This window comes from Crinia signifera, chromosome 2 (assembly GCF_055691185.1).
Source record: "Crinia signifera chromosome 2, ASM5569118v1, whole genome shotgun sequence".
Taxonomy (NCBI): domain Eukaryota; kingdom Metazoa; phylum Chordata; class Amphibia; order Anura; family Myobatrachidae; genus Crinia; species Crinia signifera.
Window position 1 is genome coordinate 88,315,722 of NC_139218.1, and position 27,901 is coordinate 88,343,622.

The following is a 27,901-nucleotide window of genomic DNA, read 5'->3' on the forward strand; positions in this document are numbered from 1 at the left end:
CACAGTATAACACGTGATACAGTTAAATTAACAATACTAAGTATACTTTAAACTAACAGGGGAACAGAAACAGATACAGAATATAATCAGCCACATTACATAAACAGGAATACAAATGTTACCGTCATGGAATAGCGCAGCGCAGTCCGGTCGGAGCTCGCTATATTCAACTTGAACTATAGCCCGGTCAATGGTGAAGGGATAGATGCAGTGCCAAAGTGACAGAGCCAGCTCAGGGATAGCTATTTTATATGGTCCAAGAAGGGGGGGTCAAAGGCCGTTGTAATTGGTCAAGGGTTAGAATGTCCAGTCCTCAGTGATTGGGGCAAAGAATTACACTTGAATAGGATTGGTGCAGGGGGAGTGTACTCCAGTGTCCTTTGTGTGTTGGCATCGTCGTCGGGGTCGTAAAAAGCAACAAGAACCGGTTATAACTTGATTTCCTTTGTCTCACACAGTTTAGCAGAAATAGTACATAGAATATGGATTTTGTCCGTAACTCTCGGAACTTATGGTTTGCAAAGTTTTCGCTACGACCGGAGTGCTGCACATGAGAAACGGAACATAACGATACTAAACATTATACAGACATAATTGTGTATTGCGGATTAACCTATGTGTGGTGCACTAAACCTTTAATAAACTATATTTTATTTGGTGTAAGTTTGGTATTATGAATTTATGTGTATTAGTATGGCTGCGCTTATGATCCACTTTGTTACACAGACTCGGGTATTATACTTTATTTGCGCAACTCTGCGAACCAAAATGGGGGCCATAATATCTTAAAATGGCTTGTGTGCAACTCGACTTTAACACTTATTATATCTAATAACCTTTTCCTCAAACCTGCTTTCAGACCTTAATTGGTACATTCACCTTAAGGGAGGTTACCCACTGACATTAAGATAATGCCAGACACCACATCAAATGTAATCGCACTAGACACATTGGCCCTTATTCAGATCTGATCGCAGTACAAATTTGTTTGGAAAATGGGCAAAACCATGTGCACTGCAGGTGAGGCAGATGTAACATGTGCAGAGAGAGTTAAATTTGGGTGGGGTGTGTTGAAACTGAAATCTAAATTGCAGTGTAAAAATAATGCGGCCAGTATTTACCCTGCACAGAAACAAAATAACTCACACAAATCTAACTCTCTCTATACATGTTACATCTGCCCCACCTGCAGTGCACACGGTTTTGCCCATTTTCCAACCAAATTTGTACTCAGATCTGAATAAGGGTCATTGGGTGAAATGTAATAGGATGAGAGATTCAGAAAATGAGAGATTAGGTAAGAAATCTCCTATATTTTTAATATTTTAAAATCTCCAATATTTTGTACTGCAAAATCAAACTGGTTTTGCAATATAAATGATTGCCGCTTTAAAAATATTGGAGATTTCTCACCAAATCTCTCATTTTCTGAATCTCTCATCCAATTACATTTCACCCATACGGCTTTATTCTAGTCGGACGGATGCATATTTTCCGATGGACAACGAGTGTTCTTAGCCCTGCCTACCATACAGATCGCTCACACTATCCGAATGCGGTAAGAAGCCGAGCAAATGGACCGCGAGTGGATGTTTCATGTGAACAGCTCCCCCATCTGTGGGAACCCCCCCATACTCCGATGGTCGCCGACCATCGAATGATCGACCGAGCGGTCAGACAGCTCTGAGTGCTCCAGACCACTCGGACATTTCTCTGTGCGAAAGCAGGGATATGGGCGGGCAGCTGGCATCCGGCTATGTCAGCTGTCCACCCCCCACATGTGCATCATGGCTGGATTACCATACGTAAGCCCAGCATTTTCATGGGAACGCCCATGAAACGTGGGGTGTACGCATTTGGTAATGAGCCCAAACAGCCCTTCACGCCCCTCTCCACCCCCTGCTCGGATTGTTCCGACCGGTCACTTTCTGTACGGAATTCACGCCGTAGTTGGACGTGTGTGGTGTTCGCACATGCGCAGAAATGCCTGTGCACATGCGCAAACACAATACATTGGCCGTCCGACCGAACATGCAGCCATCCGACTCAGTCAGAATAAGGCCCATAGTATGTAACCCATGCTCATGCCATTTTCCCTAAGACCAAACAGCAGTGTATTCATTGGTTAACAGATTCCATTTCAACAACTATTTATATGTGTTTATTAGTAGTAAAAAAGTGTTCATGCAGATCTGCTGTAGGACTGACTTGGAAAGAAGATAGGAGGTTTGTGAGTGAAGTGGGAAAGGAGAGTTTGTTACAGGAGCTGGGAGGGCAGACACTGTGGAAGGAGGAGCAACCACAGATCCACAGTTTTTGAATTTTTATAAATAAAAGCTGGGATGGCCTGGGGAATTTTAACAGAGGAGGGGGCCCATGTGCAGACTCTGGGGGCCCCCTCCTCTCCACAGTTCCGTAGGCTCTGTTATTGTACCAGTTTACTGCCTATGCGTAGATCTGCAAAAAGTTCAGTAGGCTCTGTGATTGTGCCAGTTTGCTGTCTATGCGCAGATCTGCAAAAAAGATTGGGTACTTATGTAGTATCTGGGCTGCCGATTTTTTGATTGTATGCCTTAAGTTAAGGCATACAATCAGATGCGATGCGATGCGATATCGCATCGCATCGCATCGCATCCGATATCGCATCCGATATCGGATGCGATGACCCAATTTTTCCATAGGAATCAATGTTAAAATGATTCCTATGGAAAAATGGGTCCTTTTCATACCCCTACTATCCAAGTGGGCATGGAGTTGGATATAAACCTGTGGCGAGCGTAGCGAGCCACCGAGCCCGAAGCGTGGCGAGCGAAGCGAGCCCCGCGAGGGGACGGTATTCGTCCCCTCGCGGGGCTCGCTTCGCTCGCCACGCTTCGGGCTCGGTGGCTCGCTACGCTCGCCACAGGTTTATATCCAACTCCATGCCCACTTGGATAGTAGGGGTATGAAAAGGACCCATTTTTCCCATTGAATTCCATGTTAAAATGGACTCAGTCCATTTTAACATTGATTCCTATGGAAAAATCGGGTCATCGCATCGCATCGCATCGCATCGAATCGCATGGTCGCATGCGATGCGATGCGATCTCCCGATCCGACCCGATTTAGAAATCGGCAGCCCAGATACTACATAAGTACCAAAGATTGTACCCGCCATGTTCATAAGACTAATGGCAGTTAAGAGCTGATTGGTTTGTAGGTTATCTCTCTCTGATATATCACTCAACAAAGATTAGTACATCTGCCCACTGTGTTTCCAGCTTAAGATTGCAGCATGACACTAAGGAATCGCATTTGGGACAGCAGGAGGGTCATGTAAGAGTCAAGTTTTTTTTTTTTTTTCAATAGAGTAATTTTATTATTTTAAAGAAAGGCATTTACATTTCAAAAAGGAATAATAAACAAAAACATCAAGAATAGTTATCTTATGGATAATTCAATGTTATCATAACAATGAACAATATTACTGTAAAAAAAAAAAATATATATATTTATAAATACACCCAACACAAAAAAAAAAAAATAATAATAATAATAATAATAATAATAATGTATTAAATACATAAATAAATATAATATATACTGTCCCATCCAACCCTGTTCCTTAAAATGAGAAATATCATCAAGAAATAATATTTTCCTAGTGAAGTCATATAGTTTTGTAACGACTATTTGGCATCAGTGGCTGCAAATTTAAATAGACAGTTGGACATTAGAGCCATTCAGAATGTATCGGCATAAATTGAGTTAATCCATCGATGCCATACATTATCATATTTAGACAATTTGTCCCTTAACATATATATATATATTTTTCATGCTGTAAAGTAGAATTGACCAACATCTTCCATTCTTTAAATAATGGACCTGACTGTGCCATCCAAGCGCGAGCTATACAAACTTTTGCTAGGGCAGTCAGGTTAATGACATACATAGTATCATCCCTATAAAGTAATTCAGCATCCCCTGCACCTAACAAACATACCCTGGGGGTAAGATAGTCCGACGGGATTCCTGTGACTATCAAAGCAGTCTTAATTTGTTTCCAAAATTTCTGAACTACAGGGCATACCCATATAAGGTGCCAAAAGCCACAATCCGCCCCTCTACATTTCGGACATTCAGCTGAATCTCTACCACCAAATTTGACCAAGCACTTTGGAGTCAAATATGTTTTATATAATATAAATAATTGAATCTGTTGAGTCCTAATTGAAGAAGTGGCAAGGGATGGAAATTCCCTAGCAGCATCCCATTCCATATCATTAAGGATACCCAGATCTGTCTCCCATCTTTGACGTTGAACCTGCATGGTATCTGTATGATATTCAGATATTAGGAAGGAATAGGCCACAGAAATACTCCTTTTCTCTCTCAAATTTAAAAGAAACTTTTTCAAAGGCGATGTAGCAATATTAGGGGGAGAATCTTCAAATTGAGCTTGTAGGGCATTTCTCAGTTGTAGATAATGACAAAAAAGTGTACTTGATAAATTAAATTCCGCCTGTAGTTGTTGGAATGTTTTCAAAATACCAGAATTATATAATTGACCTAATGTCTCAATTCCCCAAGGAGTCCAGATCTTGACACCAGAAATTTTCCTTAATTTTGGTAACCGACGGGAGTGCCAGAGAGGAGTGTCAGGGTCATAATCATAATATTTAAACAAGACTTGAATGTCTCGCCAAATTTTAAGGGCCTGTGTAAGAATAGGGGATCCTCTAATAGAGGTTTCACTACTCAAGAGTCATTGAAGCGCGGTTCTACCTGAAGCAGTATGCTGTATAAATGCCAAAGATAAAGGATCAGGTGATTCATCCTGTCAAGTTTAGTACAGACTGAGATGCTGAGAATCTTTTATTCAGCAGCAGGTTCTCTACCAGTTGAGAACCTGGTAAAGCTTCTTCACAAGCTGAAGGTTGATGATATCCACAAATACTTCTCTGCTTTCAGCATAAGTGGTCTAAGCTGTAGGCCTGGTGTGTGGTATTGATGCTACTGTGAGATGCTGCAACTTCAGACTCCAATTTTCATAAATGTTTACTAGGGTAGTTCAATTAGTAAGGTAACAAGACCTCTCATGTATGTATCTCTAGCTCAGTCCAATTTCCTGCCAGGCCAGTGCAGGTAAACCACTGCTTCCCCTCTCAGCCACTAGACAAATGGTTGACTGTTATTTGTCGACAGTCAGAAGGGTCGACACATGAAAAAGGTCCACACACAGTTGGGCTGTAATTGGTGTTGGGTCAGCAGAAAAGAGTTATAATAGTCAGGTTGTAATCTGGATCGCTCGAGTACTGGTACAGTAAGGCATATTTTACTACAGGTCATTTATACAATTCACATAACATCTGTTCTAGACTATAAAACAGCAGAATGTGCTATTATAGAGAAATACGTTTATATGAAAAAATCTGAAGCATAGAAATATTTTTATTTCCTCTATTTTCAAGAGTTACAAGCTCAATATTACTACAGTTCTGCTTATAAATCAAACTATTTTATTATTATAGATTCAAAATGAAATACAGATCACAAAACATATTATTTAGAATGAAAAGCAAAATACTCGTTTCTGCTGTCGAGGTTGACATCACAAAGGCCAGTTTTACTTTACGTAAAAAGTTCAGTGTCTATTCACTCCAAATGTATTTAATTCATTTATAAGTAAACTTAAATGAACAATGACATTTAAAGTTTTGTTTCTTCTAAACGCTGCACTTTAGAAAGTCATGTCACATGATTGCACAATGTAAAATGCAATCTAAATTAAATTATTCATTCATTCTTTCATTCATTTTGAGCTCCCCCTGGCATTTACCGTAAGTGCTCAATAAAGGCTGTAATATTTGACAGCCCATAGCTGCAACAAAAACAATATACTAATTAGAAAAGCTTCTAAATTCATAAGATCAATGGAATATGGAGCACAACCTTCACCTTTAATAATGTGTGTACTGTAGGAAAGTTTCTTTAAGCTCATTTGTCAACAGCAACAGAAGGCTTATTGCCCACTTCTAGACTCATAGGAGTTTATCTACTAAGATGGGAGTTCTATTTCAGATGGGATGATGCTATTGGCAACCAATCAGGATCTATCTATGATCTTCTAGAAGGTGCTAAATAAATAGATGCTGATTGGTTGTCCATAGCAACATCCAATCTGAAATAGGTCTCCCATTTGAATAAATAAACCCAATAGGGGAAAAATTTATTAAGATGGGAGTTCTATTAAAGATGGGATGTTGCCCATAGCAACCAATTAGATTCCATGTATTGTCTTCTAGAAGGTGCTAAATAAATAAGTAGAATCTGATTGGTTGCTATGGCCAACATCCCATCTTCAATAGAACCAGCATATAAACCACTTGAGTGGTATGCCCGGAAATTTTCTCGGGCTCAGCTGCGCTGCCGCAGCGGGTTGTCCCGGAAAATTTCCGGGCATACCACTAAAATGAAGGTGTGTGCCAGTGGTGTCCAGGTGTGCTCCACTGGCACATCACCTTTCCGGGCACCCGCCCAGTGGCCACTCTGATGTCCCCTCGACCCCCCTCACCTCTCAGCTCAGGTGATTGTACGCCGGAGATCCCCTGCCCCCACCGCCATTAGTTGTAGTGATTGACAGGCGCCTGGCTCGGGGGGACTCGGGAGAGTTCAGGCACCGAGTCCTCCCGTGCCGCCGCAAAACGTCCCCGAGCCTGCCGCCTGTTTGATGAATGACAGGTGGCTGGGGCAGCGGCAGCACGGGAGCTCCGGCGTACTAACGCCGGAGCAAAGGTGAGGGGAGGGGAACGACGGCTTCTGATAATCTGTGGTGGGTTTTGCTGGAACAGGACAAACCTGCCCTGGAAGGTTTGTCCTGCCCCAGAAAAACCCACCACTGAAGGGGTTAATAAATAAATCCCATAGCTTTAAATGTCTATAATGGAACATTTAGCAATTTGACAACTGTTTACATTTTTCAAGTTCAAGTTTACAGTTCTGAATTTAAAATAATTATTTTAGCAGAAATACCTTATGATTTATTTCTTTATACTGTCAATTAAACATTCTAGCTCATAGATAATTTAAGAATTCACAATTCTAAGATTCCTGTCAATCACGTTTCAGGCACAGCACCTTGTCAGGATTCATATATTTTCTGTCATTTTGCAAATGATATGTTCATCTTTCTATGCAACACAAATTCCACATGTACAGGATATACTGTACAATACCATCTACTCTACTAACCTTTAGTGTCACAGGTGCTCTCCAATGCATTCCAGTAGCCTAAGTATACAATATCCAGTTTACAATTCTAAAATGACCCTTCAGAAATGGCTTGTTCGTTTTGTATTCTATGGTAAATGTCTTCATTAATATTGTATTTGTGAGATCTACATGACTACTTAGTAAAATCACAAATCATTAGTTCCTTAATATTGTCTTGTGCAATTCAAACTGAATGTCTGACACAAGACAAGGAAGTAAGAAATAAGGAAATGTGTCATATGTAGGAACAACAAATGTGAGGATTATATACAGTACAGTACATGTGAGTAGACTATTGCACTGCTTCTGAATTGTAACTTTGAACCTTGGAAAAATGGTATAGGTCGACACCTGAAACAGGGTTGCCTACCCTCCCAGAATGGCAGGCCCCCTGGAAATGTGGGTAACGTTCCCGGATACTGGCACACACCCCACACCCCCGCGTGAATCAAAATATAGAATTTTAGAGCATAAATTCATTTTGAAACAGATATATGTAAAATGTAGGTATATTTCCAAATATGGTGAAAATATGTTGTTAGAAAGCTAGAAATATTTCCATTTGTGGAGATGTGGGGCAGCATGGACGGTGTATTGGTTAGCATTCCTGCCTCAGAGAACTGTGGTCATGGGTTTGATTCCCACCATGGCACTAACTGTGTGGCGTTTGTATATTCTCCCTGTGCTTGCGTGGGTTTCCTCTGGGTACTCTGGTTTCCTCCCAAAATCCCAAAAATATACTGGTAGGTTAATTGGCTCCCAACAAATTAACCCTAGAATGTCTGTGTGTGCGTGTACATGTGCTAGGGAATATAGATTGTAAGATCCACTGGGGCAGAGACAGATGTGAATGTTCAAATATTCTCTGTAAAGCGCTGTGGAATATGTATGCGCTATATAATAAACTGGTAATAAATAAATTAATTAAATAAATAATAATAAATTACTGTGTATACATGTTGGATATTAGGACCCAAAAAGCTCTGTACTCTATTCCTATATACTGCTGCACCTTATGATTGCAGCCACATTGTAGAGAATATGGGCTATTTCACACGCTCCGGCTCCTGCTGAGCGGCGAAACCCTGCACGGCCAAGAAGCCATGCCTCACACAGAAGTTTAGAAGGTACTTGTGTATTATCTGGGCGCCCATCGGGTCCCATCGTATGCCACTAATTAAGGTATACGATGGGATGCGATGGGACCCGATTTGAGGGTTTTAAGAGCTCACTGTACAATTTTAATATCGCGTCGCATCACATGGCCATCTATGCCATCTGGGTGCGCCCAGCGTTTGTATGGGCATGTCCACTGTTTAGTCCTGTATGTCCACGCACTGCCATCCCGTCCTAAGGCATTCGTCCCAAGGGTTTGCACATGCGCAAACCCCTAATATCGGACAGGGGAGCTAATTCGGCCTATGCGAGAAGTGACATGGTGGATACAGACATTTCCCATTTAGAACATGAGAGCCACAGTGATTATTTGCATGAAGCTGATAGAACCCCTCCTCATTCAAAGGACCTTATTCAGGTCCATACGCTCGCATGCAAATTTGCATGCGAGCACAATGTTTTTGAAATGCGCATTTCTGGCACTGTGCATGCACCAGGTGCATGCGTCCACAGCGAATACATTGCTGGTGTTGGGGGGGCGGGGTGGGAGGGGGGCGTGTGGCAGCAGGCCGGTGGACTCGCTCATGAAAATGATAGGCGTTCCCATGGAAATCACCCGGTGATGTGTGCACCAGAGGCGGGTACCTAACATCACCGGATGTCAGCTGCTCGCCCACAACCTTAGATGTCAGTGTGCCTTCCACATCATGGGTGTTCCCACACAGGCCGCAAATGGATGTTTGTATCAAACATCCATTCACAGCCAGTGTGTTCGAACACGCAATGCAAATGGGTGACGGCTAGGTCACCATCCGCAAGGCATGCAAGGCTGCGAATTCGCAGCCTTGCGAATCAACCAGGAAAACCCCCAAAGCTTTGATCCATCACCAGCGAGTACTGTATTGTTAAATAATAATGATAATATACAAAATCATACTATAATTTAGATGTGTGAAATGTAATATTATTTATGCCATGCAGTAGCCTTTGTGGGAGCCCCTCTCATTCAGGCTGGGGCTGGTGATCAAATGGCCAGCTTTCAGCCTCTGCCATTTGCCACCAGCCGCCAGAAGGGGGCGTGCAGGTACTAGATGCTCGCACTCCCCATTCCGACGGTCCCTGCTGCCTTACCCGCCATTCCCTATCGGTTGCCGCTGCCTCCACGCACCCCCCCCCCAACCCTGCCCTGAAGTGGAGATGGGCAGGGTTTCCAATCCCTGCCGCCGAGTGACTGGGACGTGCGTGCGTGTGAGACTCTGCGTGTGGAGTCCCTTTCAGCAAGCAATCACCAGTGGAGACATTCAGGCGAGCCCTGGAGCTGAATGAGAGGGCTCCATCTGTATACTTCATATATCAAAGCTTATGTGGTGCCCCAGAACTGCTTAAAGCCCACGTTCCCCTTTACAGGACGCTAGGAGGTTAATGCAAGCAACATCCCTGGTGCAGGATGTACAGGGTTAATTTCTCCCCGGGATTTCGCGCCCCTGAGGTGACTGACAGGACTAGAAGAGGCCCGATTGGAGGGAAAAGGAGGAAGAGGCGGACCAACAGAGGTGGAAGGGGAAAATTGTGGAGAAGAGAGCCGGTGGTACTCATGTGAGGAGGCGAGAAGGGAGAAGTGAGAGGAAGCAGAGCAGCAGCGTGACCCCCGCCGACCTCCAGAGTAGGAGACGGGGCCCGGAGAATTGCCGCAGCCAGAGGACACCTGGAGACAAGGCGCACGGCAGTGTGACCCCCGTCGACCTCCAGAGGAGAGAAGAGACGCGACGCGCCTCCTTAATGCCGTGGGCAGCCAGAGAGAAGCGTGCGGCGAGGCAGTGACCCCCGCTGACCCCGCCGCCTGTCAGCCACATCCAGGGGGTAGAGAAGGGACCGGAAGAGCCACCGAGTGCGGCAACGCCACAGCTGTGGCGCCCCCACTGGTGTGCCACCGTCCTGAAGCAGAAGACGCAGACCCTGCACAGCAGAGCGTGATGGGCAGGAGCCTGCAGCTGGATCCAGTTCAATCAGGTACCATCCCTCCACCTGACCTACACGCAGCCGTCCCCTGCCTGTCACTCACTCCATCTGGTGTCCGCATGGTGCCCCGTGGATCCCGGGCAGCAGCCCTGATCCCCCACTTGCCCCCAACAGAGTCAGAGGGCTATTCTCACGGGGAGTGTCAGAGAACTGCCCCCAATGGCCCGTGGTAGTGAAGGCCGGTACCTTTCAGAGATCATCCACCAGGAATCAGGAATCCCTGACTAGGCTTGCTGCCTTGTGCTACAGGGTGTGCTTGTGACTGAGTACCTGCGGCCATAGAAACCCTTTGGAAGGAAATAATGCCATCTTGTGGCCAGATTCAGTAACACCTCCTATGTTGTTGAGAGGTGTAACCCCTTCAGGAGTCCCGCTGTACCGACCCCTGATCAACAGGCCTTTACTCTAAAGGTAATACTGGGCCCACTGTTTGCACCGGATAGTTACCCCGGATTGACATTATCCCACCCCCTGTGCACAGGTTGTCCAAGACTGAGCTACACTGAGGGTGACGTCACCTCTGGTTATTAGTTAGAGAGTTATACTGGCACACCAGCAATTCAGGGTATCACCTATTGTTATGTTTATCAACGTGACCTGTCTATGTAAAGTTTGATGTATGTATATGCTGTAGGTAGACCTCAGTGTTGAGGGTATTGTGTCGACTTGTCGATCCAGTAGTAACCTTAAAGTGGGGGTGTTTGACCCCGAGTGCCGATACGGTACTCTGAACACGTGAGGCCTGCAAGTCCTAGTGGACACACAGGTACCTGGGTTAGGTCCTTTGTAATTGTCACTATCAGGCCGGCTTGGTAATTCAAACGCCTTAGCGGCGTGTGACACTTCTTTGTTGTTACCTAGTATAGATACCAATTGTCGGATCAATTGTTGTAATTATTTGTTGTTCACCAATGTGCCTTCAATCTCTGTTATTGCTCAGCCGAGGGGGTCAGTGGCCAGAGGTTGCCCTTACTCCAAAAATAAAGTTACTCTACTAAACAGTGTCCCTTTCATTGAAGTGTAACCTCCTGCCCACCGGACCACGGAAAACCGGAAGAACCTGAAGTGCCCCGAAGACGCAAGGTAAGAGGGGGACCCTCCCTTCGCACCCCAGTCACCACACTTACCCTTAATGACTGCTAGCTCAGTGCCCATTACAAATAAGCCACAGACCTGTCTAACAACACCACTAGCACCGCTACATACTCTGCCAACAGAAAAGACACACGGACAGTTGTAACTGTGTCCAACTCAAAATAAGGCCCTATGAGGAGAGATCCCGCTCCTTCAACGGGCCCCACACCCTTAACATACCCCGCCCTCATAATGGCTGCTTCCAGAAATTTCCCAGATTGGTTTCCATCCCAATTCACCCCTGTCTAGCACATTTACATTCTGTGATGTTTTCTGTAAATAGTTGAGATAAATACTCTCAGGTTATGCAAGAAACTATTCTATAGTGGATCACTTCCTAATTCAGTATCTTGTGGTACTGTATCTGGAAAGTCCCAAAATAAATGTTTGTTCTTTTTGCCTGAAAGTACTATTAAGGCATACCTCCCAACTGTCACGATTTTAGAGGGACAGTCCCGATTTTCGGGTCCTGTCCCTCTGTCCCACCCGTGGCAGGCATTGTCCCGCTGCGGGGGGTGGCAGTTGGGAGACCCCCCAATCTAGTAGAATAGACGCTGTGCACATGCGCACAGCGTCTATTCTCGCATGAAAATGAGGTTGCGGCTAATTAGCATAAGCCGTGCCCTCATTTGCATACGCCCCGCCCCCTTTTCGGGTCCCTATTTCTTCAAGCCAAAAGTTGGGAGGTATGATTAAGGGGCATACACACGGGGCGTTTTTCACCCCATTTCCAAGAGACCTGATCAGATCATTTACAAATGGAGCACTGATCACTTCCTGTGTATAGCCCCGGGTGGTGGTGATGCGCAGTCCCGCCAGTAGTTGTTGCACACAGGGAAAGGCAGTGCTTGTACCCTCTTAACTGATAGATTGTGCAGCTTTGCTTATGAGCAGTAGGCAAAGCCCCGCTCTGCACGGATCACTAAGCACAAATATCGGTGTGCAGCATGTCACTCAGCAAGAGAGCTGGGTTGCTCCATGTGTATGGGGCTTTACATACAAAGGATCACACAGGGGAGCGATGTTTAGATACTGCGTGTGCGAATAAACATTTATGCGCATGTGCAGCCGCTTTGTGCAAGCAGGTGCTGCAAATTGATTATTCGCTGTCCCAGTCGCACCTAGAAGTGTGGGTGGGGGGCATGGGGCTGCGTCCACGTGTAGCACCCATAGAAAGTGTAGCGTTCCCATGAAAATGCTGGGCGTTCTCATGGAAATGCACCCATGATGGGCACCTTGACAGCTTTTGTATCATGTGAGTAATTCCTCTTTGTTTTATATTTTTGTTATTGATAAAAAGAAAGCTATATTTTAGCATCAATATGTCAATCGTGATAATTCAGACATCACAAATATCGTATATCAATGAAAAGAAAAGAACAGTTGATTTAGAAAAGGTCAAAACAACTCAAGAACTGACTTATATGATCATATACTGCACAGGTAAAATAAAATGTTATTTTTTATCTGATTATTTTTTCTAATAAAGATTGCTGACATAAGTAAATGTCTATTGTTCTCTTTAAAAAACTCGTAAAAGGCTTTTTTTTTACTTTTGTTGTTTTTTTATGAGTTTTCTTCAGTCCATTAAAAAGAACTGCTGTAAATCAGACTTTCAAGGATATGTAAAAGCCTTGAACAGTATCTGTTATACAATAGTGCAATATTTGATTTGCCATTGTCCACATTGTGAAAATGAATAGACCTATTAAGAATACGGTATCATCAAACAATATTAGAGGTTACATGCACCACAGTGACAGGAATTATATAAAAGCTGGTTATATGTAACTGGAGAAGCATGCCACATTTTCCTGAACAGTCCTTCTTTTTACAGCTAAAAATCTGCTTGTCAAATTTCTTATTTCTGAATTATGGGACTTCATTCTAATTTGATCGCTCCCCTGTGCATTCTTGTGACAATGCCCCTGTACTGGTGTGGTGTAAGATGGCAGCTTCTGGATTCTTCACAGCTTCTTCTGGAAGAACCTGTGGCCGGGAATGGCACAACCCAAGAAGACCCACAAAAGGAATACTACCACAGTTAGCAGCGATAAGAATTTATTGAAATACACAAGGATTGGTCGCTGTGATATTTAAATGGATATTTGTAAATTACATCAACAATACTTAAAAAAGTAAACTGTCACGGTAAAGCATTACATGAAACAATCATTACCTCAGTAATCTAATCCTGCATCGACTCTGGTGGTTCTAACCTTCATTCGCCAGGTGGCGCTATTCGACTAGTCTGTGGCTAGCTTCACTCTCTCTGACCCTGCAGCCAATCTAAACACTTCAATATACTTAATGCAAGTTATTAGCAAAACAATATACAGTACACTGTCTCAAATAAAGAGTCACAGATTCAAAACAGGCAAACTCCCTATCTCTGGGGTAGCTTCCTGTAAGATACAGTATATTGACCAGGCCACAGGTATAACTATAGTATCAGACCAATCCTGCACGTGGGGCTGTAAGTGTCACTGGCATGGGGTCCGTAAAGGGGTGCTCCTCTGATGCCACTTGCAGAAATTGGGAAGGTGAACAGGGTACCTGGTTGACCTGCTGCAGTTGCCAGCTCTTGCTGGTCAGGACTCTGTTGGTTCTCTCCTGGACGGGCTCTCGCCTCTAGGGTCACGGCTGTGTTGGGGCCTTAGTCAGGGGCCCTCTGCTCGGTACTGCCGCTCTGCGTCTCCGTCACTCACCCGGCTGGGCTCTCTCCTTGGCGTCAGTCAGCACACTGCGGGGCTCAGGCTGCACGCCGTCTCTCTGCTAGTGCAGAACCACCGTCTGCTCCCAGCTGTGTGGAGCGACGCTGCCCGGCTCTTTCGCGGTCCCACAGCCGCTTCCCAAGGCCGCCGTCAATCACCGCTGGGTCCTCGCTCCTGGCGCCCAGCATCTCCCTCTCAAGTGCAGTACACTGCGCTGCCTTTATGCATACAAAATGAATGGTATAAAGCAATGGATTTCAACTCCAGTCCTCAAGTACTTTACCACAAACCAGTTATGTTTTATGGGGTTCCTTAATCATGAACAGGTGAAGTAATACATTTTCCTTGGGCAGTAATTATCCTCCTTGTTTCCACAGACAGAAAGGGGGACATTTACCAAGATCGGCCTTATAAGGATCAGTCTGATCTGTGCAATGCTGCTCAGTGTAGCAGCATTATACTGACTATAGCCAACCCCAGGGCCAGTCCTGGTTCCAAAAATACGAGGGACAAAATGGAGTCCCCCATATTTTGACAACCAGCATAGGGACAAAGCAGCCAGCAGGATAATGCCACAGCTGGGGGGAACTATTTACACTAGTTCCCCCACCTAAAGCCTTATCCCCCTGACTGTTCAAACTGGGCAGGGACCCTGAGGGAGTGAGGACCCCTCAATAAAGGGGTCCCCCCCTCCAGAATAAACCCAGCCTGGTGCCCCAGGGCGTTGGACACCGGACTGATGATTTGGTGTAAAAATTAGAATTAAAAATAATGTTTTTGATGTAGAACTTCAAGTTCCAGCAAGCCTGCCAGGGCCGGCGCCACCACTAGACAGGTCTAGGCATTTGCCTAGGGCGCCGGCCACTAGAGGGCGGTAATGAGCCGCTGGGGAGAGGTACCATAGAAATCTGGGAGCGAGGAGCAGGTAAGACAGTGGGCTTCCACCCCCCCCCCCCCCATCCCGCCCATCAATCAACGCTGCCCTCCTTCCCCCCTGGACAAGGTATCGGAAGCACTGCAGCAGTATTCGCCCGCACACACACCCCCCCCCCACCTTCCAGAGCGCGGCTGCCCGCTGTGGTATTGCCCGCAAAAAAGTCCCGTCCCCGTCACACACAAACACCCCCGCCCCCGGACGCCCGCCGCAGTATCGCCCGAACCCCCCCCCCCCGAGAGAGTGCGGGGGGTGCATCGGGCGGCGGGCGGAGATTTTGCCTGGGGCAGGGGGTAGACTTGCACCGGCCCTGAAGCCTGCCATGCATGCATGGACTTGGAGAACCTCAATTCCCAGCATGCGGGGCATTTAAGGGCCCACTGGTACTTGTAGTTCTACACCAGAACAAATAATGAAAACAAAGACATACACATCAGTATTAATACAATTTAATGCACACTACATACATTCATACATATATACTTACTTACCTATAGATTCCAATGTTGGCCCGTCCCCTAGTCCAGTAGACATCCACTCATTACCTGTTGAAGGAAATTATATTTACTGAGGCCTCCGGCATCGTTCACATCGTCTTGGTTTCGAAGTACATGAGGCATCCCGGGGGATAAAAACAAACAACCAATTTGATCTTAGTAAATTTAAAGAGTCAAATTTCTGTTGCCCAGTTTTAACAGCTTGGTAGGCCTCATTCCAACTCTTCATTTGACTATATGACAAGTTTTTAAATGGAAATAAAAGAGAACATGTAAATAACCCTGAGTTAAGCTATTCTCTTCCTGTGCAAATAAGTTTTCAATACTGCTTGTAATACACCTTCTTTCTCAAGTGTGTATCAATGCAGGGAATACTGTATGGGTGATTTAATACTGTCCATTTATTAGATACACATGTAGCTGATGCTCCCATAAAGCACTGGGTTGAGTAAAATAAGCAGTGCTGCTTACCCACACCACAGGGAGATTCACTAAGGGGAGAGGGAATCAGCCATATAACTGTTAGTGCTCAAAACAGTCAGTAGCCTAATCATGAAAAAGGACCGTACCAGTAATAAAATATATGCATTCTTCTAAACAAATTATGACAGGGTTGCCTAATTTTCAGCTGCCATTTCTGAGAGAGCCAGCTAGCCAAAGAAGGGGGTGCAGCCGGCGGACATGCCATGAAGGGGGCATGGCCAGAGGTGGGGCTGAAACTCTGCTGTATTTGGGGCATGGTCATTGCGATCTCCTCATCGTGGCCATGCCCCCACATTACAATGCCGGTATTTCAGGCATTTCAGAGCATTGGGCGGTGCAACAATGACGCGATTTGCGTCATCGGGTCTCAGCGGCCCCCCGCCGAGTGGTATTGTGCGAAGCTGGGGTTATTCCAGGAGGCTTGCCCACCTTCCCGGGGGGGCCAGGAGGTGGAGCCGATTTCCAAGAGACTCCAAGCTATTCCGTACATCTGAATTATGAGCCAGATGTAATAGAATCCTAGTTCAGCAGTCATGCAGGATGCTGGCCACATTTGGATGTTATTTTAAAGGGGCAATAATTTACAATGCATGGAACTGAGACATTATTACATGTGGCCCTATATGTCAAGTACAGTATAGCATCAGACATACAGTACTAGTGATACTAGTCCTCTTTTTATGTTATAAGATGTAGATTATGTAAATATCCTGAGTGAATATCAGACCTGCAGTATCGAAATCTCTATAATGTTTAATAAAAGTCAGGATGGTCTCCCAATTAACCCACTGACATCTTTATTCTTAATTGAGTAGTTCTTAAGGAGATTATTATTGACCAAATCTTTGGGGTTGGGGCGGCTATGGGGGACCGGCGGCGATGGCAGGGGGATGCGGCGGGGACCCTGCAGCAAGCTCCGTTGCCACGGGGCACGCGAGCGTCTCGTGTGCGCGCACCCCTGGTGGTAACCAGCCGCTGGCAGGGGCTGGCTATAGAATCGCCAGCCCCTGCAAAGGTGTAGCTGGCTACATCTGTAGTTTTGCCAATTTTGAGAACAAATTTGTCCTGCAATCAGGTCACATAGTTTTGCCCTTTTAGGAAAAAAAGGAGCTTTGCGATTACTGGCTGGAAAATAATCCTTATCAGCTTCATGAAAGGCCTTTACATAGTGAATGGAACTATCTGAAAGCTGAAATCTACAAACATAGGTAATAAATCAGCTAGCCCGCAGATTGCCAATAATCGCAGATCAAATTTTTTTGTCAATCTGTGCATGCACGCATTGCGACCGTAAGCTTGATTGGTGTGGACAGCAACATGCCCATGTGGGGCGGCAATGGACCATTGCGGGGTGGCGATGTGACATTGTGGGTGTGTGGTCCAGACTGTTTGGGGAGGGGTGGGGGCAACAGCTGCGAGATGTCACATACAGCCGCTGGAACCCAGAAAATCACTGGCCTATGCCTGGCTTACCAGCTATATTGTACAGCCAGGGGGCAGCAGGTAGTGTGTGATCGCTTTGCTATTTCCAAGGCCGTCTTTTCGTATGGGCCCCAGGTGTATAATGGTCCTATCCCGATAGCTGAGGATCCCCTTTTTCCAGGGATACCAGAATTTTGAAAATCGGCCCTGGGGAACTGGAGAGATCCAACTTCAAAGCAGCAGTCCACATCTGACCTGTTAATTGCAATTAATTGCGATTTCTCAGGTTCTTTCTGACTTAAGGCCCCCATACACTAGCCGATTTTGGTCAGATTTCAGCCAGATCAGTCGGATCTGGCTGAAATCGGACCAAAATCAGCTAGTTTTGATGTCCCCTCAGATCCGATGCGCGGTCCCGTGCGCATCGGATCTGCGTCGGGTGGTCGGACCTGCTGCACGTCCGACCACCCGACTTGGGACCTAGTGGGGCGGTGCGGCGGTGGAGGGAGCAGGGGGGGCTGGGGACGCTGCGGGGGACACAGGCGGCATAGAGCCGGGCAGGGGGAGCCGGCCGGGAGCTGTCAGTAATGAATAAAAAAAAAAAAGCCCATACAATGAATGGGCGGCCTGTGATTGGCTGAGCGCTCTCTCAGCTAGTCAGCAATTGGCTGAGAGAGCGCTCAGCAGCCAATCACAGGCTGCCCATTCATTGTATGGGCTTTTTTTTTAAATTCATTACTGACAGCTCCCGGCCGGCTCCCCCTGCCCGGCTCTATGCCGCCTGTGTCCCCCGCAGCGTCCCCAGCCCCCCCTGCTCCCTCTACCGCCTCGCCGCACAGACACTGTCCCCCGCAGCGTCCCCAGCAGCGGGGGACACAGACGTGTCCACTGCAGCGTCCCCAGCCCCCCCTGCTCCCTCTACCGCCTCGCCGCACAGACGCTGTCCCCCGCAGCGTCCCCAGCAGCGGGGGACACAGACGTGTCCCCCACAGCGTCCCCAGCCCCCCTGCTCCCACCTCTGTAGCCCCCCCCTGCTCCCCGGGTTTTTTACATGTGATAAATCGAGACGATTTATCACATGTAAAAAATGGCACATCAAGTGCCAATCTAATCAAGCTCCCCCGGGGAGCAGCCGGGGAAGCTCAGGGGGAAGTCGGGGGCGACTTGTCCTAAGGACAAGTCGCCCTAGTGTATGGGGGCCTTTAGAGTTTTGCTGAGAGTATATTCCAAAAGCTTTCTGTTGACACTAGCAGCTTATCTCTATCATGCCCAGAACCAGAGATATCAGCCTTCCAGCAGCCGGTCCCTGCTCCAGCTCCAAACATCTGGTGTACAGTTTTATATTTTTGTCAATGGATTGCTCTGGCTCCTGATCTCTGATCCCCGAATTCCCAGCACCTCCTGAAAGTTGAGACTCTAGGTTTTTATACTATTGAAGGCTAAGAAATCTATTTCCAGATAATGGCGATATCTGCAGTCAAACAAGCTGCCCTTCCACCGGAAAATGACCCTCCCACCACCTGTGCTGTAAAGGAGTAATTAGCACAAGTTACTGCTCCAGGTTCTACATGTTGAGTTGAAGATAGAGCATGCCCTGCCACCCTAGGGACATCAAAGCTGCTGCTGATAGCACCCCACACCCCTAGGAGGGGAGAATGGGTAAGGGCCCCAGTGCATTGCTTTGCCCAGGGGCCCACACTGCTGTTAAGACGGCCCTGGCTGTTTCCTCACACAACAGCGAAGTGCCCCCAAAATATTTTGGCCTCACCACTGGGGGAGGGACCTGCTCCCTGTAGCCAGCCTCTGGAAGTTGTAATTTTCCAAAATGTACCAAATTACAACTCATGTTGAATCAGGCCCATAGACCAAGAACCATAATGAACTGAAGGCTGTTCTACATTAAGCAAATATATATTCAAAACCAAGTGCAAATAAACTGTATTCTGTGCACTTTTAGTTTAGGTTCTATTATTTTGAGTAGTTTTTACCATGACTTTTTGTTAAGCTTTAACATGACCTCACCCTGTATATCATTTAAAGCATTTTCAAAAACATTATAATGAACAGAGTTGACAGGAGACTTAACAATAGAACAAATCATATCTTAAAAACATTTTAATAGAGTGTTGCTGAAATGACACACTAATAAAATGCATCACAAAACCCACATGGGATCATGGACATTTTATCATGCACTAATAAAACCTCCGATATAAAAACTGAAGGTGCATAAAGAGAATGAAATCAAGGACAAGTATCAAGAAATAACACAGAGTATACTGTATATTAGGAGAAAAAAACAGCATGGAAAAAATGTTTTCTATTGCTGTATTACTATCTTATTGTGACAATAATGTAATTCATACCAGAGCCGTAAGTACAGTAGTACCAGTGGTGCCTTGCCCACAGCGTATTTGTACTGTGGGTGTACCATCTGGCAGCACCTCCTGCAGGGCCACTCACCGTCGCCTGACATCGTCACACGCTGCAGTCCTGTACAATAGCACATGCAGGGTGAGTGCACAGAAACCTCTCTACCAACATTTCGTCAAGAGGTTGGTAGAGACCTGCTGCTGTGTAAGGGCACGCAGATAGCAGACAAGCACAGCATTGTGTGATATGGGTTAGCAAAGATGTATGCATGTACCCTTACACTGATCCATGTGAATGCATGATACTGTATTACAAATGATAGGCAGTTCTACGGTATATGGGCAACTACCTTCCTTTGCAAAGATGCCTTGGTGTACACTGTAGGCTGATTGTCATTTGTATGCTCATATTTATGCATGCACACACACTTGGATAAGCGTTTGGTCACTATTGCCTTGTGCCTCTGAATCATGCTCTAAATGTTGGCATAGTATAGGGCAAGCAAAATCTTGGATATGTCTCAGTGTCCCCCCCCTCACAGTCAATCTCAGTTGTAATAGGGGTTACAGTATTAATTGGTTATGCACTTATCAACATTATCACCATAATAATGAGCCACAGATAGGAGAATAGAAGGATAAGGCCCTGGGGAGATCAGGTAAGTTGTCTGTGTTAATATATTTAGCTACAGGCATCAAAGCAAAGCTACAGTCCTTAAACCGTGTACATTTTGTACATTGTCAAAATCGCTTAGAATGTGTCACTGAATGGCCCCGTGTATACAAAGCAGGTGATAGCGATGCTCAGCCCCACAAAGGTGATATAGTCCGGCCAAATAGACACTGCAAGTAAGAATATTGTTGCTAGATGCTGCAGTGTCTATCAGGCTGTACACACTGGCTGCTGCTAGGGATGGCCACCGGCTTATCTCCAGCAGGGACTAGACGCTGCAGTAACTATTAGGCTGTACACACTGGCTGCTGCTAGGGATGGCCACCGGCTTATCTCCAGCAGGGACTAGACGCTGCAGTAACTATTAGGCTGTACACACGGGCTGCTGCTAGGGATGGGCACCAGCTTATCTCCAGCAGGGACTAGACTCTGCAGAGCCGCTGGCTTATCTCCCGCAACGACTAGACGCTGCAGTCTCTATTAGGCTGTACACATGGGCTGCTGCTAGGGATGGCCACCGGCTTATCTCCAGCAGGGACTAGACATTGCAGTGTTTATCAGGCTGTACACACGGGCTGCTGCTAGGGATGGGCACCAGTTTATCTCCAGCAGGGACTAGACTCTGCAGAGCCGCTGGCTTATCTCCCGCAACGACTAGACGCTGCAGTCTCTATTAGGCTGTACACATGGGCTGCTGCTAGGGATGGCCACCGGCTTATCTCCAGCAGGGACTAGACGCTGCAGTAACTATTAGGCTGTACACACTGGCTGCTGCTAGGGATGGGCACCAGCTTATCTCCAGCAGGGACTAGACGCTGCAGTAACTATTAGGCTGTACACACGGGCTGCTGCTAGGGATGGGCACCAGCTTATCTCCAGCAGGGACTAGACTCTGCAGAGCCGCTGGCTTATCTCCCGCAACGACTAGACGCTGCAGTCTCTATTAGGCTGTACACATGGGCTGCTGCTAGGGATGGCCGCCGGCATATCTCCAGCAGGGACTAGGCGCTCCAGTAACTATCAGGCTGTACACACGGGCTGCTGCTAGGGATGGCCACCGGCATATCTCCAGCAGGGACTAGGCGCTCCAGTAACTATTAGGCTGTACACACAGGCTGCTGCTAGGGATGGGCACCGCCTTATCTCTAGCAGGTACTAGACGCTGCAGGGCCGCTGGCTTATCTCCCGCAACGACTAGACGCTGCAGTCTCTATTAAGCTGTACACACTGGCTGTTGCTAGGGATGGCCGCTGGATTATCTCCAGCAGGGACTAGACGCTGCAGTAACTGTTAGGCTGTACACACGAGCTGCTGCTAGGGATGGCCACCGGCTTATCTCCAGCAGGGACTAGATGCTGCAGGGCCGCTGGCTTATCTCCAGCAACGACTAGATGCTGCAGTGTCTATTAGGCTATACACATGGGCTGTTGCTAGGGATGGCCGCCGGCTTATCTCCGGCAGCGACTAGACGCTGCAGTAACTATTAGGCTGTACACACGGGCTGCTGCCTGATAGGGATGGTCTCCAGCTTATCTCCGGCATGGATTAGACACTGCAGTTACTATTATGCTGTACACACAGGCTGCTGCTAGGGATGGCCACCAGCTTATTTCAGGCAGCGACTGGGAGATTTTGACTAAGCAAAAATCCTTTAACAGTAATCAGTGGTGCCAGAGTGGGGATGTACTGTCTCAGATATAGCAGTGTGGTTGTAGTGTCTCTTGTATAGCAGTGGGGTTGTAGTGTCTTTTGTATAGCAGTGAAGTTGTAGTGCAATTCAAAGTCAGGGCCTTCAAATCCCTATACAGCTTTTTAATATCCCTCAAAATTCTCTAGCAGGACGCTATGTAAGTCGTAGCGTCAGCCGCTGCCAATAATGTGGGAGCGCGCATCGGGACTCATTGCTGCCCCATACACACTGGATGGCTTTTGAGGTCAAAGCATCTCAAACGAGAAAACTGAGCTGCTTTCAGCTCAAAGTCACACAGTGTGTATCGGCATTAACTGTTACAGGCTGGGTTTGAAAAATAAAAGTTGGAAGCATTATCACCTTCCACAGATTAGTAATGGAATTAGGCCCTGTCTCCTCACAGTAAAATACCACAATTCATTGAGATTTGCATAGGGAGGAGGGTTAAAATAATGAATTACATGATTGAGCCCCTTCCGCTGCCAAAAGACCGCAGAGCAGAGTTAAGGTACTTTTTTCCCCATTCATCCCACTTCACTAGGAACAAGAATAATGACATTTTTTTAATTACAGATTCAGAATTTATAAAGAATAATCCAAATTACAGACATTAATTGTTTGAGGCAAGGACCTAGGTACTGTAGGTATCAGGAAGGTCTTTTGCAAAAGTCAGATCACCACCAGATGGCAGTAGTGCTATAGATATATTTGGAAACAGAAAGGTTATAAAGCCATCCTCACAAGCACTTTATTTTGGCATCAACTTTTGTCAGCAGGGTTTGATGTGATCAGTAGCCTTCAACAAGAGACAGTCATGTGTTTGATCAAGCCACTACTGTATGTTGAGATGCCCCATAATATCAAACATCAAGTGGTTATTTTAGTAGCACAGCTAGAACATAGATAGTCCAATGACACTATATTGCATCTTTTAGTGGATTAAGCAAAATATTTTAATGTATAAATTGCAGATTTGATTAGAAGGATTTCAAAAGACAGTTTATATTATAATCAAACAAACAGTTCCACCCTGTGAAACATTTTTCAATGATTTACCCATTGAATCAAATAAGTCTTAAAGGTGAGCTATCTCCCTTATTATGCGAGAAGTGAGATAAAATAAGGAAATTAGTGTTTTAGGGTATTGGTGTGGAGTCTACAAACCCATCCAGCATGGTGATGAAGAAATATAAAGCAGTGGAGAAGATCTTCACTCTATCTAATGGTATATAATAAGTATTAAGCAAGGAAAATTGGGAAAAGGAAAAAAGCATCTGTGTATAGCCCTCAACATCTAGACTTCCCATTACTGCACCCAGTACTACAGTATTTTTCAGCAGGAACTAGCAGGAACTCAGCTCCTGAACCCTCTTATCAAATAAGACATCATCAGGAACACAGTCCCTGAACCTGTCCTGGGTAAAAACGAACTTTCCATGAATAGGTTTTATTTCAAAGCTCTTTTTGAGTGCCTATATATATATATATATATATATATATATATATATATATATATATATATATATATATATATATATATATATATGTATATATATATATATATATATATTCATATATACAGTATGTATATGTTTTTTGTAAATTCCTCCCAGTGTTCCTGAACCTATCTTTCCAGAAAAGTTGTAGACTGTACCATACCCCCCAACCATCCCGATTACAGCAGGACACTCCCGCTATACGAAGACTCACTGTCCCTCCTGAAAACGTGGGTTGTGACACTAGGCCACACCCCCTCTACACAAAGCAATGCCCCCTCACATGTTGCTCTGCCCCTTTGGCGCGGCAGGTCCAGTTTCCTGAGTCACAAATGTTGGGAGGTGTGACTGTACTATTGGTGTATCAGTCGTAGTAGTGAACATCATTACATTAAATTTGTATTTGTTTTTATATTTTGGTAAGGTCCTATCTATCCAAAATACTAAAACACTGCATTGTAACATATCTTCTCTAATAACTCTCAGTTGTCTGTATTAGGTAAATGGACTGAGTTTGATAAATCACAGTTACTGTAGGCATACATTTACTAAAGCTTCTAGAAATGAAAGGTCATGTTGCCCATAGCAACCAATCAGAGTCTCTCATTTTCTAGGAGGCAATAGAAAAATAATAGACATAGGGCTAGATTCTCTAAGCTTCAAAAGTGATAAAATGGAGAGTGATAAACAGCCAGCCAATCAGCTCCTACCTGCCATGTCACAGACTGTGTTTGAAAAATGTCAGACAGGAGCTGATTGGCTGGCTGTTTATCACTCTCCATTTTATCACTTTTGAAGCTTAGAGAATCTGGCCCATTATCTGATTCCGTTTTAGAAGCTTTAGTAAATGTATCCCTTAGAAGCTGGCTGGTTGTACTTTATTCACACCCTCTTTATCTCTCTCCAAGGTTTAGTACATAGATCTCTAAGTTGGTAGGTTGTGAAACATGAACTCATCATTGTAGAAAACTTTAAATAGCCCATTACTGAAACCATATCTCTCCTTGATCATGTCTCTCACATGAGCCTCCTTCCTCTTTTGTTTGTAAAGAAGGATGTTGCCTTTGAATTTGATGGCATAGGCACTCTTGTGGTTAACCACCAGCTTGGAGTCACAGTAACTGTGCATACAGTTGTCCTGTATTTTACATTGGTAGCATGTTGAGATTGTGGAATGTCCCCACATTCATAAATCCCTTGAGAAACTCTAGCTTGCATACAGTATTATAGTATACTGTAAGTGTTTCAAGACATTTACAAATTTAGATATACACTTGTAACTGTTGTATGTGGTGTTTGGTGTTTAGGGCTAAGCCAAGACCATAACTAGCATATGCTCTGTGGGTGGCAATTCTGCAAGCAGCACCTGCAGGTGCTTCAATTTGGACATATCCTAGTAAATCCCCTTAGCTGGTGTATAGAGAAGCGAAAGGCTTGGGATGATGGCAGCGGGTTAGAGAACAGTAATGACAGGAAGCATGCACAACCTACTGCAGGAGATTCCCCTCAGCAACTATTAGCTTGCACTGGGCAGCAGGGGGGGATATCAGAGCTCAGAGCATGAACATATAGTACCAAGTTATTTAGTGTGTGTCCCCTTGTCTGTCGGCATTGTCATTTTACCGAAGACCAAACCCATTAGAGAAGTCAGATGGCAGCATGGCGGTGTACCTTGTGCAATCGCTTATGCTCTTAATGACTTCTGACAGTCATGGTGGTTACTAGGGGGGATCGAGAGGATAATAGAAATTATAATTTTTTTTGCTGTTATTATTATTATTATTATTATTATTAATATAGTTATCATACAGGTAAAGTCTCTGTAGCTCTTTTACTGTCCTTATACAGGAAATGCAAAGTCACTATGGGTGGATCAGGCTTTGGTGTCCTGGGTATATAATACAAGAGAATCACTACTGTCCTGTTAAAAACGCCATTGGGGCATTACTGTAGTGACATTCAGGGTTGCCTACCCTCCTGGAATGGCTGGGAGGCTCCCGAAAATTGGGTCTCCCTCCCGGCCCCCCGGAAAGGTGGGCAACCTTCCCGGATAAAGGTGGCACCCTGGAAGGTGTCCCCCCCCCCCACAGATGGAGGCAAGTTCCCCCCCGGATGGAGGCAGGTCCCCCCCAGGGCAGAGGCAGGTCCACCCCCCAGACAGAGGCAGGTGTCCCCCCCCAGATGAAGGCAGGTTCCCACCCACCCCCCGGACGGAGGCAGGTCCCCCCCCTCACCGGATGGAGGCAGGTTCCCCCCTGGTACCTGGCAGCGCGGGGATCCAGGCAGTGTGGTCCATGCAGCACTAGGGTGGCAGTGGGGTCCCTGCAAAGGATGGGAACTAGTTGCGCTACTAGTTCCCATCTGTCGCAGGGAACACGCTGCTGAATTCCTATCCGCTGCAGGGACCCCGCCGCTGACTTCACATCCGCTGCAGAGACCCCTTGTTTGCCCTGCACTGCCAAACCCCGCTGCCTGACACCCACCACCGCAGCAGCAGTGGGGTGGCGGTTGTGTGGGCATTGAATGTGTGAGGGCCCCAGAGCAACTGACCGCGTCGCCATATGGGTAATCCGCCACTGCTCTGTACTGTGGTTTAGAAAGTTAAGAGGAATCTAAAGAACAGCAAAGCACTTAGGAAGGAATTGAGAGAGAGACTTGGGAAAATAAATAGGGGCCTATTTACCATATATTATCTCTCTACTATGATGATCCCCATCAGAACAACTCTGTTGAAAATGATTCTCTGGATGATTAATGCATGGTCAGGTATACTACTGTATATGAGTGTATATGCCATTTAATGTGAATATCTGATACTACTGTTTGATGTCATGTAAATAACAGACACTACTGTGAGGTACAATGTGAATAATGGACACTACCATGCAGTGAGAATAACAGCCAAGTACTGTGCAATGTAATGTGACCAACAGACACTACTGTGGGGTGTAATGTAAATAATGTAAACTACCGTGGGGTGTTACTGGGGGGGGGTTCTCTTACTGGCACAGGGCACCAAAATGTCTAGTTGTGGCTCAGGCTAATCTTCATAGCTTCTATAGTTCCTGAGAAGGACATTTCAAGGGATTGCTAATTGTATTTGTAAGTCTGCTGTTTTGATTACAGTACATATTGCTGCTTTGGCCCAACATCATTTTTTGTAGAATGTTACATGATATAGTGCACAATATTAGTAAATGTCAGTGCCTCTAAAGAATATATGTTATACTTGGCATAATTAGTACTAATCTGCACCCCATAGCGTCATCTTGCAGTTACTTCACCTTTATGTCCTCCACCCCCACTCAATTTCTCAACCATGAGAGAATAATTGCATTCTTTCCTCCTCATTATTTCGTAATCTTTTAACTGATGTGGTTTAATTAATTATACAATTTTCTTTCTCTAAACATGTAACTGATACAGTGGAGGATGCCTACCAGTTTAGTATAGTGTTTTTTTTTTTCATGCAGTAATACACTGACATTAGACAGTAAACATATCTCAATAAATTGCTACTTTTTTTATTTCAAATATCCATATGTATGCAAAACATGTAACACACTTTTTTTTTGCACAATCAAATCAGTACTGTACATTATATTACTATAGTACTGTATATTTTTGTGGAAAACTATCCAGAAGTGTAAATCTTTCAATTGCTGCAGTTTAGGGATACAGTCATTGGGTCGGCACCTTGCATTTAGGTTGACATGAGTCTAGGTCAACATGCAGGAAGGTCGACATGAGTCTAGGTCAACATGGGTTAGGTCGACAGGGTCAGGGCCTTTAGGACAACATGGCTTAGGTTGACAGACAAAAGGTTCCCATGCAAACGCTGGGCGTACGTATGGTAATGCGGCCGTGACGCACGTGTAAGGGGCGGACATATGACATCGCCGGATGTCAGCTGCCCGCCCAGATCCCTGCTTTTGCACAGAGAAATGTCTGTGTGGTCTGAGGTTGCGGGAGCTGGTGGACCACTCGGTCCTGCATTCGATGTTCTGTGACCATCGAATGATGGGGGAGGTTCCTTGAGATGGAGGAGGCGTATTCCATGAGAAATACACGTGCGGTCCGTTCGGCCAGCTTCTTAC

General features: G+C 45.5%; 2 protein-coding genes across 4 annotated transcripts in view; one reads left to right on the plus strand and one right to left on the minus strand.

Annotated features, from left to right (window-relative positions):
* The window catches only part of LOC146059892 (interleukin-5 receptor subunit alpha-like), a 58,061-nt gene extending 50,654 nt beyond the window's left edge, over positions 1-7,407 (minus strand). For both annotated transcript variants that reach the window (XM_083172528.1, XM_083172529.1), the window contains exon 1: positions 7,234-7,407. The gene's annotated coding sequence lies outside the window, so the exon portion shown is untranslated. The remainder of the gene's footprint in view (positions 1-7,233) is intronic.
* The window catches only part of CSF2RA (colony stimulating factor 2 receptor subunit alpha), a 210,865-nt gene that overhangs the window by 24,078 nt on the left and 158,886 nt on the right, over positions 1-27,901 (plus strand). The gene's annotated exons all lie outside the window — the stretch shown is intronic.